A 14,741-nucleotide genomic window follows, 5' to 3' on the forward strand; every position below is an offset into this window, starting at 1 on the left:
GAATGAAATGAAATAAAAAAAACACTGTATGTCTAGCATGGCCTTTCCCCTAATAAATAGAGGCGGTTGGTTGTGCATACTATGGCTATACCGCTCCAAAGGATCTGGGCCTAGTCAGGAGTGAACCTGGATCCGGTTACCTCTGTCATTCCATGGCTGTTGTTTTATAGCCGTGATTCATGGGTGTGCCCGCACGGGTAGTCTTGCAAACAGCACTGCCCTATTTATGAGAAGGTAAAGAGGAAGCCTGTAAAACAAGTGTAGATTAAAATGAAACTTTGACCCCTTCTTCTAATCATGCGGCATGTAATCAGGGTCACTGGAATGAATAAAACCATGACTTGAATGATGCCTCAGGGGGACTGGGGCCGTGGCCGTGGCCCAAGACCCGACTGGCTATATGCTGAAGTGACTGCCAGGCTGGCAGGACAGGACCAAGCACTGGAACTTGAGCCTATACAGGAATCCAGCCGGCCAGTTGTTCCAATGCAAACCCACTGAGTAGAACATGAGCAAAACAGGGAGAAAGTGTGTTTCTGTGTAACTGCACTTTATGGAGGAGCTGGAAGGAAAACAATAGCATTTGCTAATGATGATTCTGATGATGACATTAGATAGCACATTTGTACAGAAAGACTCCGCATTTAGGGGTGTGACCTTTCCATTTTGAAAGAGAGAGAGAAAGGATGTAGAGAGATAGAGATAGAGAGATTTGTGTGGCAGTTCTGAAATGAACTGACATCTGTTTAAGTGGTTACACAACAACCAGGTTATGGCATGGCAGCTTGCTAAACTACATCGTTGGAATTTCTCTTTGTCTCCAGAATCACTAAGCTCTTCACAGTAGCCTTCACCTCTTGCAAGAGGCTTATAAACCCCTACAATTTTATGGGAATTCTTGGAGTGGAACTTTCTGTGTCAGTATTAAATTCCTAGCATTTCTAATCCAATTGCATGTATTCAGATCAATTTAGAAATGGAGATATAAAAATAAAGATAATAGTTCTGTTGTAAATGAATGCCTTATACTTTGAATAGGCCTACAATATGCTACCCAAAATAACATAGTGATAAAATACTCATAAGCAATATGATACATGCATTATTTGATAAAAACAATGTAGGTCTATTGTTAATACTTGCCATTTATACAATCCACATTGATTGATCTACTGTTGATGGCTGACAGCAAGACCTGAGTATATAATATAATGTTTGTATAATAATATGTTTGTGCTGTTAATAAGTGTAACCCGCAAATTACATGTAAGCATTGAGTAGCCTTTATGTTAAAATATTGCCGTTAGAACAGAGGGATTTAATCAATCCACATGTGTCATTTTAGTCAACTTCATCATTTGGATTTGTGCAAGCGCGTGGGTATGTGTTTTGTGTAGGCCTATTCTAACTAGTCTGCGTGTTTTTTTTTTGCCGTTTTTGCAGTAGTGTCCATGCGCCGCTGGGCGAGACTGCGCTGTGGTTGTGTGCAGAGTTCCCATTCTCCCAACAGAGAGGGAGGAGAGACTGCGAACGGGAGAAAGGCCGCCATTACTGGGAAGCTGGGGGAAAAATACATTTACACTCTCGCATACACGCATACATACACACACATTCTCTCACGCACATCGGTTTGCAAACGGCGTGTCCGAGGGAGTAAAACTAACTAATATGGAGCTGTCGGGAGGAGTCGCATTGTCGAGCCATATGCTGTGAAAGCAACTTAAACGTGGCTCGGCAAGGGAACAGGCATGTCCAAAGTGTTTTTGGAGCGCAACAAAGGAAATAATAATTGGTCAAAAAACAACGTGGTGAGCCCAGAGGAAGACGCAGCGACACAAACCTCTGATTTTTGTTCCTTCTACGCCCCCTCCTTTCAAACAAGAAAATCCAGTGGACCACATACCGACATCTAGGATTGTTTTTTCGCCGGTCGAAGCCTGTATTTCTCCCTTTTAGCATTGGGGTGGAAGAGAGCAAGAACCAAGAAACTGGGAAACAAACTTTACGCGACTGAAATGGAAGCGTAATTTGGATAGGAACACTGTTTACGCATCAGCAAAAGAAAGGGAACTAACTAAGCCATTCTAAAGACCTTTTGTCGAACTGCTATCTATCTTGGCTTTATTCTATTTTTCCTCCCAGCCGGCCCGGGGTTTGCTACTTCAGTGTCCAACAGAGACCAGCAGCGTACAAGAGGGAGAGTAAACCGGAGAGACGGAGGAATGCTATGGTATGTAACGTTACTAGTTTTATTTTTTTATTTCGGATGTCAGTGTTTTCCAACTTGAAAATAACACTTGCAATCGCGGTGTTTATTGATGCACTGCCGAGGTTGAAACGTGAATTGCTCGAGCTTCCATGTGTTCTCAAACAATCGGTTGAAGAGGAGTTGGTGTAACGTTAATAAAAAGTGACCCTGTTTTGGTCGAGGGAAAATGTTCAATGTAAAAATAAAAGCAGTTTGGTCTGGACTATCGAGACTTTAAGTTAAGGGAATTTGTCTCCAGGGGTCTGCAATTCCATGCCATAGACTTTAAGCTACTCCGGCCCTACCCAGCGTACTTGTTTTTATTTCTTTAGCCTGTGTGTCGCTTCGTGCAGTTCCTTTCAAGCTGAAATTCGTTGCTCAGGTCTATGGGTATTCAAGGCCGAAAATCCAAGTGTTTTAGCTGTCATATAGCCTTTGAGTAGAGTTTAGATTGTTAATAAGGCACGTGGAACATTCTCATTCCCACCAGCTGGTCTGGACACAAAACTTCCATTTTACTTTTTCGTCTTATCGTCGTTGGGTCTTTTCAGTGCTTATTAACAGGATGGAAATCGGTAGAAGTAGAAGTCAGTGTCAGTGTGTTCACTTAAGCAAACAAGCAAATATGGAATTCGGAGGGATTGCATTGCATCACCCATGAGTGTATTGACGTTTCCCTCGTTCCGAGAAAGAACTGAGAGACTAGTGGTCAAGGCCTCTGTTCAGATTCGGATAAATACAAAATGTGGGAAGGCCTTGCAACCCGAGCCTGCAGCCCACCAGGACCTGACGCCGAGATCTGTTTTGACTCGGACGTTTTTCCTTCTCTCTGTTTGTGTGTGTTCACTTTCAATATCCAAACATATGGCAGGGTTGGTATGATTATTAAACGCACGTTTCAGAATCGTGATATTATTATGAATGGACAGGAGGATCTTCCCATGCGGTTCTGCTGGAGTCTGCCTCTCTCGACCCTACGCAGAAAGGGTGAAAACCCTACCGTAAACACATATCCAAAGACAATGGAGCCTGATGAACGACATGGACCGATGTGCTACCATATCACGCATCAGTCAGAAACTCAATTGACTGGCATATCCCGTCCACTGCTGCATTTTGGTGCCTGTTTAAAAGTGAGCTTTGTTCACGTTTTTTGTTGTCAGGTGCCGCGGCTCCCTAAACAGTGCTGGATTTTAATTAGTGGTTTTGTATCATTTGTTTTATTTACCCATGATGTAGACCGCAGATTGTTATCAGGAGCCCTGACATTATGATGTCAAAACACGCATCTTATTGGCCCATTAGTGAACTACTGATTAGTGAGACAAACTGATTTTGAAAGTCGTTCGGTCGTACCTTTATAACAAGAGTTTCCCCTAGCGCGTACGAGGAAAATGTGAGGAGCTGGATCCTTTTCCTGTCTCTTTCCGCCCATTGAATAACCCAGACTGCAACACTGGAGGCATGTTCACCGGGCATGTTGTTGGAGACGGTTGACATTTGTGTGTGTGTGCTGACTGCTCCCGCACATGACGTGGTTGATTTTCTTGATATTAAGCAACCCATAGCACTTCAGAACGCCGTCTTTGGATACAATGTATCATAACATTCATTGATTGAAGTAGTTTCACAGGAACAACCCCAGTTTATTATGTGGCAACATTCTACAGAACTGACCACGCGTGTCATGTAGACCTGGTTTATGTGTCTGGGATCTTCTGTCTGTGAATAGTTATACTTTCATCATGCAGTTTGTTCTCAGTAGAGCTACCTTCGTGACTAATGTCAGTAATGTGAGGATTGCTGTGTGTGTGTGTGTGTGTGTGTGTGTGTTCAATTGTAGTCAAACCAAAGAGCAGTAACTATATATCCATATATTGTGTTTACTTCTCACAGACTGAATATTTCTCACAGACTGAGTTTTCCAGGCTACAGTCTTCCAGTCTGTGTGACATCAAGTGTCTGTAGCTGTTTTTATTTCGGACTTAAAACCAATCATGTCTTTGGGAGCAATAAGGAAGGCTGCATTTGAGACTGAGAGCATGTTGTAAGTGGACTCCAGCCAGCAGGATTGAGGTATTTGGTAGCCGGAGGAGTCAATCGAGTTGAAATAAGCCCAATGTCCTTTGCTAGGGGTCACTCAGTCAAAAGTTGATCAAATCCGAGGCAAATTCAGAGGGGGGACGAAATAATATCTGCCCTTTGTCGCCAGGCTGTGAATCGCCTCGAGATGGCATACTAATGATTAACTTCAGAGCTGTGACTTGGCTGATTTATGTTTAGTCATACAGTATGTACAGCAACTCCTCTGTTGGGAGAGTGTGTGTGTGTGTGTGTGTGTGTGTTTGTGGTATGTTTTAAGTGTATACAAATGACCACACCTTGTGTTAACTCACAACTAAACAACAGCATTCCCTAGCTGTCAGAAGCTATACAGCGACCAAGCTCACAAGCATTCACAAAAAGTACGATCACTTTTGGCCCACTAGTGACACCGTAGGAAAGAGGGGAAAAAAATGTGAAGGAATCCTCAGCCTCAGCCAAATGCCAGGGAGTGTTGTTATTGCGAGTTAGAGGGAGGAAGTTCCTCTGTATGAGAGGGCTTGCTCTGGGTCTCTGCCCGAAGTGCGACACTGTGGCGGACAAGACCCAGATGTGGCCCAGACCAGAGTCATATAGACCCTTTCAACAATAAAAACAAAAACAATGCTTTAACGTTTATTTGGTTCCCAATCTAATTCCTCTGCATTAAGATAACATATGGAATGTTAAAACGGAAGCCTTGTAGCCAACTATGATGCTGATAATGGAACTCTCTTGAAAGGGTCTATATTTTAGTTTGTACATATGTGACCTATTGTGTTTAGATGCGAACGAGTGACTCAAAAATTGGATGCAATAGTAACATTTGCTTCTGGTTTTTTATGCTGTATTACATTGGTATGTTCAGTCCAAAATGGCGAAAGCGCTATTGGCAAAAAAAACCCCACCAGTTTCGCCTCTCGGTACTTCTATACTAGTCTCTGGGTCAGAACCGTGTCGGAGCCAGATCCAGGCCGGATTCCGTATCAGGTCAGAAGCTGTCCGACTCCTCCCTCCTCATGCTCCTGTAATATTGGAACTCCCACCCACAAGCCCACTCCTCCGTTGTTGGCCGTTTTGGAAATGAAATTCAAAGTCAACGTAAACTTTATATTGTCATTGCTGTGCATACACGTTTATATAGTAAGATGAAACGGCGCTGCTCCAGTTCAACAGTGTATGGAATGCAGGGAGTGAGAGACTCTTTACAGACAAAGTAGCACATTTCATTCTTTATCCATTTCAATATCGGCTTATCGGTGGAAAAAATGACTGACACCGATTATTATAAAAATAATAAATATCGGCCCTAATAAAAATCGTCCCGGCCGATAATTGGTCGACCCCCCCTTGTTAACTTCACCAGCTGACAATTGGATCGGCCAAGTTTGGCTTTCAGAACCTGCCGTTGTGAGTCTGTGGTGCTTTGGATAAAAGTGCCAGCTATACCGTTCTACTAAATACCAATCAGAGTTGTGCAGAATCATCCATAAGAAGAAGCACCCTGTTCCCTCGTCCTTCCGCCTCTGTCCCCAGGACAGTCACCCCTCACCCTGCCCGGTGCAGGCAGACTGCAGTGCTTATAGATAGATAGATAGATAGATAGATAGATAGATAGATAGATAGATAGATAGATAGATACTTTATTGATCCCCAGGGGAAATTCAAGAAAGTGTAGGCCCCTCTGTGTTGGGTGACACCCCCCCTCCTAGAATGCAGCCGGATCTAGGCCGGCAGTAGCTCATGGCAGCCCCAGTGTCATCTGGTCTGGCGTCGGTGCTGCCGCGAGCCCCTGGGCTGTAGAAGCCAAGAATGCAGGAAGAGTTTCACCATCTCCCAACTGTGAGGCCCCCAAGCACTAACAATAACAGAGATGTTCTCTCTCTCTCTCTCTCTCTCTCTCTCTCTCTCTCTCTCTCTCTCTCTCTCTCTCTCTCTCTCTCTCTCTCTCTCTCTCTCTCTCTCGTTTTCTCTCCATTTCAGTTGTTTTGGGTCTCCACCCCGCCCCTATCACAGATATTCATAGAGTTTTGAGATTGTGCACTTTCGTGTCTCGTAAAAGTCTTTTCTAATATGGGGGATGGGGTCGCTAGGGTGGCAAGTCTATGGGATTGTCGGCCATGTTTCTTTTTGCCGTTGAGAAGTCGTGGGAGAGTTTTTGGGGATTTGTCAGTTCTTGCAGGTATGTACAGAGGATATAGTATGTCATGGAGCGATTGTATGGTGGAGGGGAGGAAAAGAGAGAGATAGAGGGAGATTTTTTTTCTCTGATTCTGATCAGTGTGAGGAGTAGGAGTGGCCGCTGGCTTACTGTGAAATGCAGGCGCAAACGCACAGAGCCGATAGCATGGCCTGATAAAACCGCCCGGACTCCTGTAAAAGAGCATGTGTGTGTGTCTGTGTGTGTTAGTGTGGATGTGACTGCATGCATGTGTGTTTTACAGATGAAATTCCTCTTGTTCCTTGGTGTGGTCGGACTTATCAGTCATGTGGTGCCAGAGCATCGGCACGAGAGGCATTTTATTTCCATCAGGGTCATCGGATGGCAGCTCAGCTTAGTCCAGGTCAGGTCAGGTCTGGGCCCTGCTCTGGCTTGGCTGTGGCGCAGGTTTTGGCTAGAGGGCAGAATCTGCTTGACAATCAGCAGCTATCTGTCCATTCTCCACCTTGTCCTGTCTTGTAGCGCACACACACACGCACACACACACACACACACACACACACACACACACACACACAGACAGACAGTGTGTCTTTGTGTACCCCCCACACAACCCCCACACATACATAAAACACCCCCCCCACACACACACCCAAACACACACTCACACTCACAGATTAAAGCGAGTCTTTCTGTGCTGGTCTCCTAATATGGCCCCTGTCTGGGTCCTCGCACTTGTTTGTCTGTCCCCCTGTGCTCTCTGTGGAGATGTGTGTTGATAAGGACCGGCGCTGTCTGGTTATGCTGTGGGAGAAAGCCTCGCCGGCCTGCTTAATGGACTTCCATTTGCAGCGGCAGCAGCGAAGGAGTGCAGTGGTGACCAGAGTAGCCATCACCCGACTGATGAACCTGTGCGCTTGGGGCGGCTAAAGTGAATCATGTCTGCTGTCTCTCTCTCTCTTTCTTTTTCTTTCTTTCTCTCTCTCTCTCACACTCACACACACACACTCACACTCACTCACACTCACACTCACACTCACACTCACACACACACACACACACACACAACCTCTCCTCAGGGTTAATTTTCTTCAATAAGAGCCTGCGCCTTTCAGCCGGGACGAATGGAAAGCTGTCACCTGCTGCCAAGCGGCTCTGATTATTAGTGCTTAGTGCTCGCACACACACACACACTTCTTGCAGTGCCCTTTCGCTGGTCGACCGGGGAGGCTCCATCAGGTCCCGACCTCAGACACATGCCTTGTTATATCCAGGAATGTGCGAGAGTGCTCTTTTATTTCCTCCAGGAAGTTGATTTGGGACCGACTTTTCTTGACTCTAATTTCTCCATTCTCGGTGAGTCTGTGACTGGGTGGCAGCGGTTTGTGGGTTTTTTGGCAGGCCATTTCACTACTCTCCTGTTGTAGCTATTTCTCACACCATTGTTCTGTGAGTTGAATTGCTGGATGGTTTGTTTGTTGTTTTGTTCCTCCAGTCATGTCGGGCTGCTACATCGGACTGTTGACTGACCACAGTGTTGTGTATCGGACAGGTGACTGTGACTGACCACAGTGTCGTTTTGATGGATGAAGAGGAAGGCTGTGTTCAGGCTGTCAGTCAAAATCAGCTTCATGGGAATATCTAATCGGAATTGGGTCATATGTAGCAAGAGTGAACAGCCAAAAATGACATCAAATGACATCACATCTTTCAGTACTATTCAAATAACAATTTTGATAATCCGTCTAGATATGACAGCTCTGAATACTTAATTTTTACTTGATTAAAACCGTCACCGTCCACCCTTCAAAATGGAAATTTGCATACTGTAGGCAAACCATTTATATTTCTATCCTGTCAATTGTATAAATCCTGTGACGCAGTTTTAAGTTGTTATGAGAGTAAATTATCAACCTAATTTTATCATCCTCTATGATTGATTGATTTTGTGTAATGTCAACATTACTTCTGAGTCAACATTACTTCAATGTCATTACTATAGCAACGTAGATAAGAACAATGATGAGCATAGCCACACAGAGATTGGATCTAAAGTAAAGGTAAAGGGAAGAGACTGGTATTTAGCAGACGCTTTAAAGGTTGTATCAGCGAATGCAGGCCCAAACTAAATTGATCACATTCATCTAATCTTTCCAAACGATCCACTAGCTGCCCGCCCCACAAGCAGGCCGTCAAAAAACGTGTATCTGTAGGCAGCCTAGGCTCTGAGATCTGCACAGAAAAATAATTGCTACCAATAATTGCCATAATTTACCATAATTGCCAACCTCTTAAAGGCAAAATAAAGTGTTCCAACCAATAACCGTCGAGATGTGCGTTCAGGAGAGTTTCAATTGCACGGGGGGGAGGGAGTAGCGAGCTAGCTCTCTGTTTTGTTTGACGTGTTCAGGCCCTGGGCCAGGCCGTTTAAGATGTGAAAATAGGCAAGATGTCTTCAAAAATGTCTGATAACTTCAGGCAGAGAAATCCTCCAATTGCCATCTGTCACATGGGTAAGTCAGTCAGGAAGCAGTCAGTTCTCTGACAGCTTGTCATACTGTATGTAACATGCATGGTCAGTCAGGTGTGGATTTTGATCAGATATGGCAAAAATTGGATTTAGATCCAAACATTAGAATCTGAACATAGGCTGACCATTTCTCCATGGTGCATACAGTCTTGAAAAGAAATTTCAAATCCTTTTTTATTTTCTTTCTTCCAAAAACACACACACACACACATCCACACATCAAATGACCTTACTCCAGCAATGCTGGGAGTGACTACATGTAATATCTGTGCGATGTACAGCTTAATTGGTTTTGTTTCTCGGGAAAAAGACAGGCGTTTGATTTGAGCGGAAAAGGCTGCGCTGCGTTTGGTTCGATAAAGCCAGGAGCTAATTATGGAAGCTTATGAATGTGTAGGCCCAGATTACTGTGCCGCCCAACTGAATGGAAGCCTTGTTCTGGAGCCGGATTACGCTGCAAGGGGAAAAGAGCATTTTGTAATGACTATCTGAATTTCTACTAGGAAATGCGCTGGGGGTGGGTAGAACCAGTGCCCCCCAACGCACTCACCCATCTGCTGAAGGCTACAGGTCTGTGGGTGTGGGCGAGATGACTTTCTTTCTCTCTCTCTCTCTCTCTCTCTCTCTCTCTCTCTCTCTCTCTCTCTCTCTCTCTCTCTCTCTCTCTCTCTCTCTCTCTCTGTCTCTGTGTTTCTTTTCCCCTTCTTCTATCTTTTCTCTTTTGCTGTCTCATGTCTATATTTCTGCCACACCATCTTTTATTTCTTCACCCTTTCGTCCTTCTCTCCCTTTGTCTCTCCATCCCTCTCTCTCTCTCTCTCTCTCTCTCTCTCTCTCCCTCCCTCCCTCCCTCCCTCCTCTTCCCTGTGGTGGTGTACATAGACACTCTGCCCTCGGTGAACATTCATCTGAAAGAGATCTGCGTCACCCAGAGAGCGCAGCTTCAATCAATATGAAACTGGATATGTGGTCTGTTAATGGACGCCGCCACTGACCCCACCTTAAAAGACAAGGCTTTTATCAAATGAGAATTGGCATACGTCTTCCCCGAGAAATTAGCTACAACTGCGCCGGGGGAGGAGAGGGGAGGGGGATGGTTATAGTGGTGGTAGAGGAAGATGTGTGTGTGGAGGGGGGGGGGGGGGGGTGCCTTTTGTTGGCTGCTATAGAATCCCCCCCCCCCCCCCCCCCCCACCACCACCACCGACTCCCTATCTGGACAATGGAGGTCCATGTCGGTCATTCTGAATAATGGCCATGGAGATGGATGTGTCAGGGTACCGCAGATGTGACCTCTGACTCGATCTGGGCCTGCCAGCTCAGCTACCAAACTTATGCAAGAGGGAGGCTCAGGCAGATGTATAGCGCTAGAGTTAGCCTAGCCTAGCCTAGCCTAGCTTAGCTTAGCATGGCATGTCTGGCATCACCTTCCAGCGTTTGCCACTGCTGCCCATGAGGATGAGATCATACACTAGCAGTCAGTTTCATCAGTTTGTTCTATCCACTGACTTTGTCCTTTAGGTGTGTTTGTGTGACAGCTGAGTGTTGTATGTCTGGGAGAAGGTTTGAAGGAGGCCAAAGCCCCTTACAGCTGCCCTTGTCAGTCTTCTGCCAGCTTGAAACACCTAATCTTTCTTCAGTAACATCTGTCTGTCTTGTCTGTCTTTCTTGTCTGTCTTTCTCTCCAACTCTGTATCCCTCTCATCCGCTTCCTTGAAGTTGTTGCTGTTATTTTGTTGTACTGTTGTTGGGATGTCGTACAAAGACCCTTTCAGTTGCCTGTAATTGTATGCAAAACTGCGTGCGTGTGTGTGTGCGCATGTGCGTGTGTTTGTGTGTGCATGCATGTGTATTACACAGGCCATTGGGATGGGGCTCACCCATTTCCTAGTGTGGTGCAGGCTGTATTAAACACATCCCACTCTCAAAGCATTAGACTGTTACCTTCCCTAAAACAAAACACTGGATTAATAATCCCAGTGAATTATGGGGTATAATCCATAACGCTCTGAGAGATGGACACACCGCACTCACTCAACACCGTAATCCTCATTGTGACTTCATCATGACGGAAGAGATGGAGAGGGGGGGGGGGGGGAATAGGGAGAATGAAAGAGAGAGAGAGAGATGCACATCTGCAGAGTTTAATTAGATGTGGCAGGTTTAATCACAAAAGAGATGAGCAGTCAGATGAGAGAGATAGAGGGGGAGAGAGAGAGAGAGAGAGAGAGAGGGAGGGAGGGAGGGAATTACACTGGCAGGGATAAGACACGTTCCTGAAATTCTCATCTCATGGAATGTTTCAAACATGTCACTTTTCCTCCTTCGCCAGAGCACACACACTATCCCTGTCAGAGGCATGAACTGCAAGGGGCATCTGGAGGCAGCTGCTCCTCTGCCGTGTGTGTGTGTGTGTGTGTGTGTGTGTGGTGGATGGCAGCTGACAGGGATATTTGAGTCCTGTGTGTGTGCTGGAAAGATTGGATACCTTTTAAAATGAAAGGGTTAAAATGTTGCAGTAACTAAAGTCAGATATGATATGCACACACAGACAAACACACAGAAAACGAGACCAAAACTATATCCAAATCAAGATCAATTATGCGTTTCTCTACATTTTAATTACAATTTACAATTCTCAGTATCATTTTCTCATAGCTTCCACTAACTCCCCCCATGACATTATCCCTGACCCAATACACTCCTTTGGCTTAATAGAGCCCTGTGTGTGTGTGTGTGTGTGTGTGTGTGTGTGTCAGTCACTGATGTGTTGTTTATATGGCCTGTCCAGTGGGCCCCATCCCTGAAACATGGGCTGCCATCCTGAAGCGCACAAATAAACACTGACCTCCTGTAGGCACTGAGCATGACTACTGTGCAACTCACTCACACACACACACACCCTCCCTCTCTCTCAAACCGTGTCGGCTTTATTTATCCGTCTGTTTATTTATTAGACGTGGCCGTCTCGCCTGAGCAGAGCGGCGGCAGGCGGCCATTTTTCAGCTGCATGACGAGCTACTCTTATCTCACTGGTTGCTCTAGAGACCTGGTGAGGTGGCACTGTGTGCTCCCCCAGGGGGGGCTGTGTGTGTGTGTGTGTGTGTGTGTCTCTCTGACATAAGCAATCAGTAACCTTAGGTCAGCTTGTGGAGAGTCATCCCTCTGTGTGTGTGTGTGTGTGCGTGTGTGTGGAGTCATCCCTGTATCATTTAGCTAATCACAGCAGCAACGTCCAGGAGTCACTGGACCAATAGTGGTTGCATTCCCTTGCATTTATATGTGTGTGTGTGTGTTGGTCGCACAGTCTTTCTGCTCCTGGATGCCCGTTGGCAGGGCTATCTGAATGCCCCGTGGGCATGATGGGTAAGGACGTGGCCTCGCCCCTGTTTAACTCTGCTGCCCAGGGTCCATCTCTCTCCACACCTCCCTGCCACCACGCTCAGCCATAAAGTGTGTGTCCAGGAGGATGGCCACCACGTAAAGCCACCATGCTCAGGCACCACGCTCAGCCACCACGCTCAGCCATAAAGTGTGTGTCCAGGAGGACGGCCTGGTTTTCTGGCCCTCTCTCCACCACTGCGTGACACGTGTGTGTGAACTTTAAAGGTTCCATGTGTAAGAATTGAGGTAAAAATATCCGAAAAAAAATTAGAAGAAATAAGGGCGATGATGTCATTAAAAAAATGACAAGGTATAGTGCTGCAGAGATATCAACCTGAATTAGCATGCTAAATTACTAGCCACAGCCCGACAGGTGTCATAATATCAGTTTCGGCCATGGGAGGCCGTATGCGGGCAACATAACCACCAGCCAAACTGCAATACACGTTTCTTGGTTGTTACTCACTTTCTGGAGGTATACTGCCCCCATCTTTTATGGAATGTGGAATATGAATTGATTTTTTGGCGGACATTACACATGGCACCTTTTTAAAAATAGAAGAGGTATGAAATTAGTGCCTTATGGTTAGGGATGGGCGATTATATAGACTATCATGATATTGTTCTGTCGTGATATTTATATGCCGATATAATAACGATGTAAATGAATGACTATATGAAAATCGTATTCACCACTCTTTTCACAGCCACGTCAGCTTCCAGTCGTCAGAGCAAAAAAAATTGATCCTGACCATCATTAGCAATGAACTCTACTCTACTTCCTTGTTTACAGTTTCCACTTGTCATGCTCGTTCCCAATGTACATGTGAACTGCCCACCCGGCAGCACAACATGCCATCACCTGTGTCAGCTACGCGATAGGACACATTCTTATCACTGGGAGGAATGCTACCGGTACATCAATAATGACACGATATGGCCTAACCCTACTTATGCAGGTGTATGTGTGTGTGGGTAGACATGGAATCTTTGTAAAGTATCTTTGTCTCTGTGTGTGTGTGTGTGTGTGTGTGTGTGTGTGTGTGATTGCGAGTGAAATGTCTTCTTTTACTCAGACTAAGGGGGTGAGTCAGCATTTTCTCCACCTTCTCTCCCTCGCCATCCTTCTACCCCCCCTAACCCCCTCCCCCCCACACCCGCACCGTGTGTGTGTGTGTGTGTGTCGCTATGGGCTGCTCTGACCTTTTGCACCTAGCAACACAGAGAGCGAGCCTAGCCGCACGCAGCCTAGGAGAGTTTACATACCACAGCTCAGCGGCAGCAGCAACACCCCCCTCCTCCCCTCCTCCCCCCCAGACAGCATGGTGGATCCGGCTCACTCCTGGCTCACGTGTTGCCCCCATCCGGCAGATGCAGACAAACAACACCCAGAGCAGAGGCAGGTATTAGACAACACCCAGAGCAGAGGCAGGAATTAGACAGCAGGCTGGATTCGGCCCAGATCTGGCACAGACCCGATTTAGACTTCTGGGTAATGTGAGAGATGTTATGGCAGATGTTGGTTGTACATGATCATCAGAATCATTTTTTTGTAGCATTTTCAAGCCCCTGCACCTCTGGAAACGAGGAGGTTTCTAGTAAAATGTTGTGCGATGTCGTCACTTCAGCATGTGATATTATGAAGGGTGGTTGCGTGCAGTGGGGAGATGCCATTCAGTAATTTGCAAACAAGAAAAGAAGAGTGTGGCAGTGGCAGCAACAGTGACATGAAGAGAAATAGCACGCAGACAGCTTGCCAAGCTTACGGTGAAGCCGTCAGTCAGTCTGGCAGGCAGGCGCGAGAGGAGCAGCTTGGGTTTGTTACAGCCGCCTGGCACAACAACTTTACTGTCAGCTTTAAAGAAAACAACTCGCGCACACAAGCACACAAACACGAACACACATGCGCACACAAGCACACAAACACACATGTGCACACACACATGTGCACACACACACACACACACACACACACACACACACACACACACACACACTCGAGCCCTTGTGAGGGTGAAATGCAGTGTGACGGGTGAGTGACAAGTTGCTGAAGCTGCTTCTGCTGTTGTTTTTGGTATGGCATGCGACTGGTTTGAGGGTTTAATGGCAAACGGTCTGTGTGTGTGTGTGTGTGTGTGTGTTTGTAGGAGAGTCTAGGAAGCAAGAGAACAGTGTGTGTTTGTGTGGACTGCCACGTCACCTTTTGAATCTGGTGACTGACTGCAGAATCAGCAGGGGTGTGTGTGTGTGTGTGTGTGTGTGTGTGTACATGCTAGATCTTGAGTCACCGTAGATGTTGTCAGGTGGGCTGCCGCGATCTGCTCTTCACAAAGGGC

General features: G+C 46.1%; 1 protein-coding gene across 2 annotated transcripts in view; it reads left to right on the plus strand.

The window, feature by feature from the left end:
• The first annotated feature begins 1,439 nt into the window (after positions 1 to 1,439).
• The window catches only part of arhgap35a (Rho GTPase activating protein 35a), a 73,081-nt gene continuing 59,779 nt past the window's right edge, over positions 1,440 to 14,741 (plus strand). For both annotated transcript variants that reach the window (XM_042063142.1, XM_042063141.1), the window contains exon 1: positions 1,440 to 2,230. The gene's annotated coding sequence lies outside the window, so the exon portion shown is untranslated. The remainder of the gene's footprint in view (positions 2,231 to 14,741) is intronic.

This window comes from Alosa sapidissima, chromosome 15 (genome assembly GCF_018492685.1).
Source record: "Alosa sapidissima isolate fAloSap1 chromosome 15, fAloSap1.pri, whole genome shotgun sequence".
In the NCBI taxonomy this organism is placed as follows: Eukaryota; Metazoa; Chordata; class Actinopteri; order Clupeiformes; family Clupeidae; genus Alosa; species Alosa sapidissima.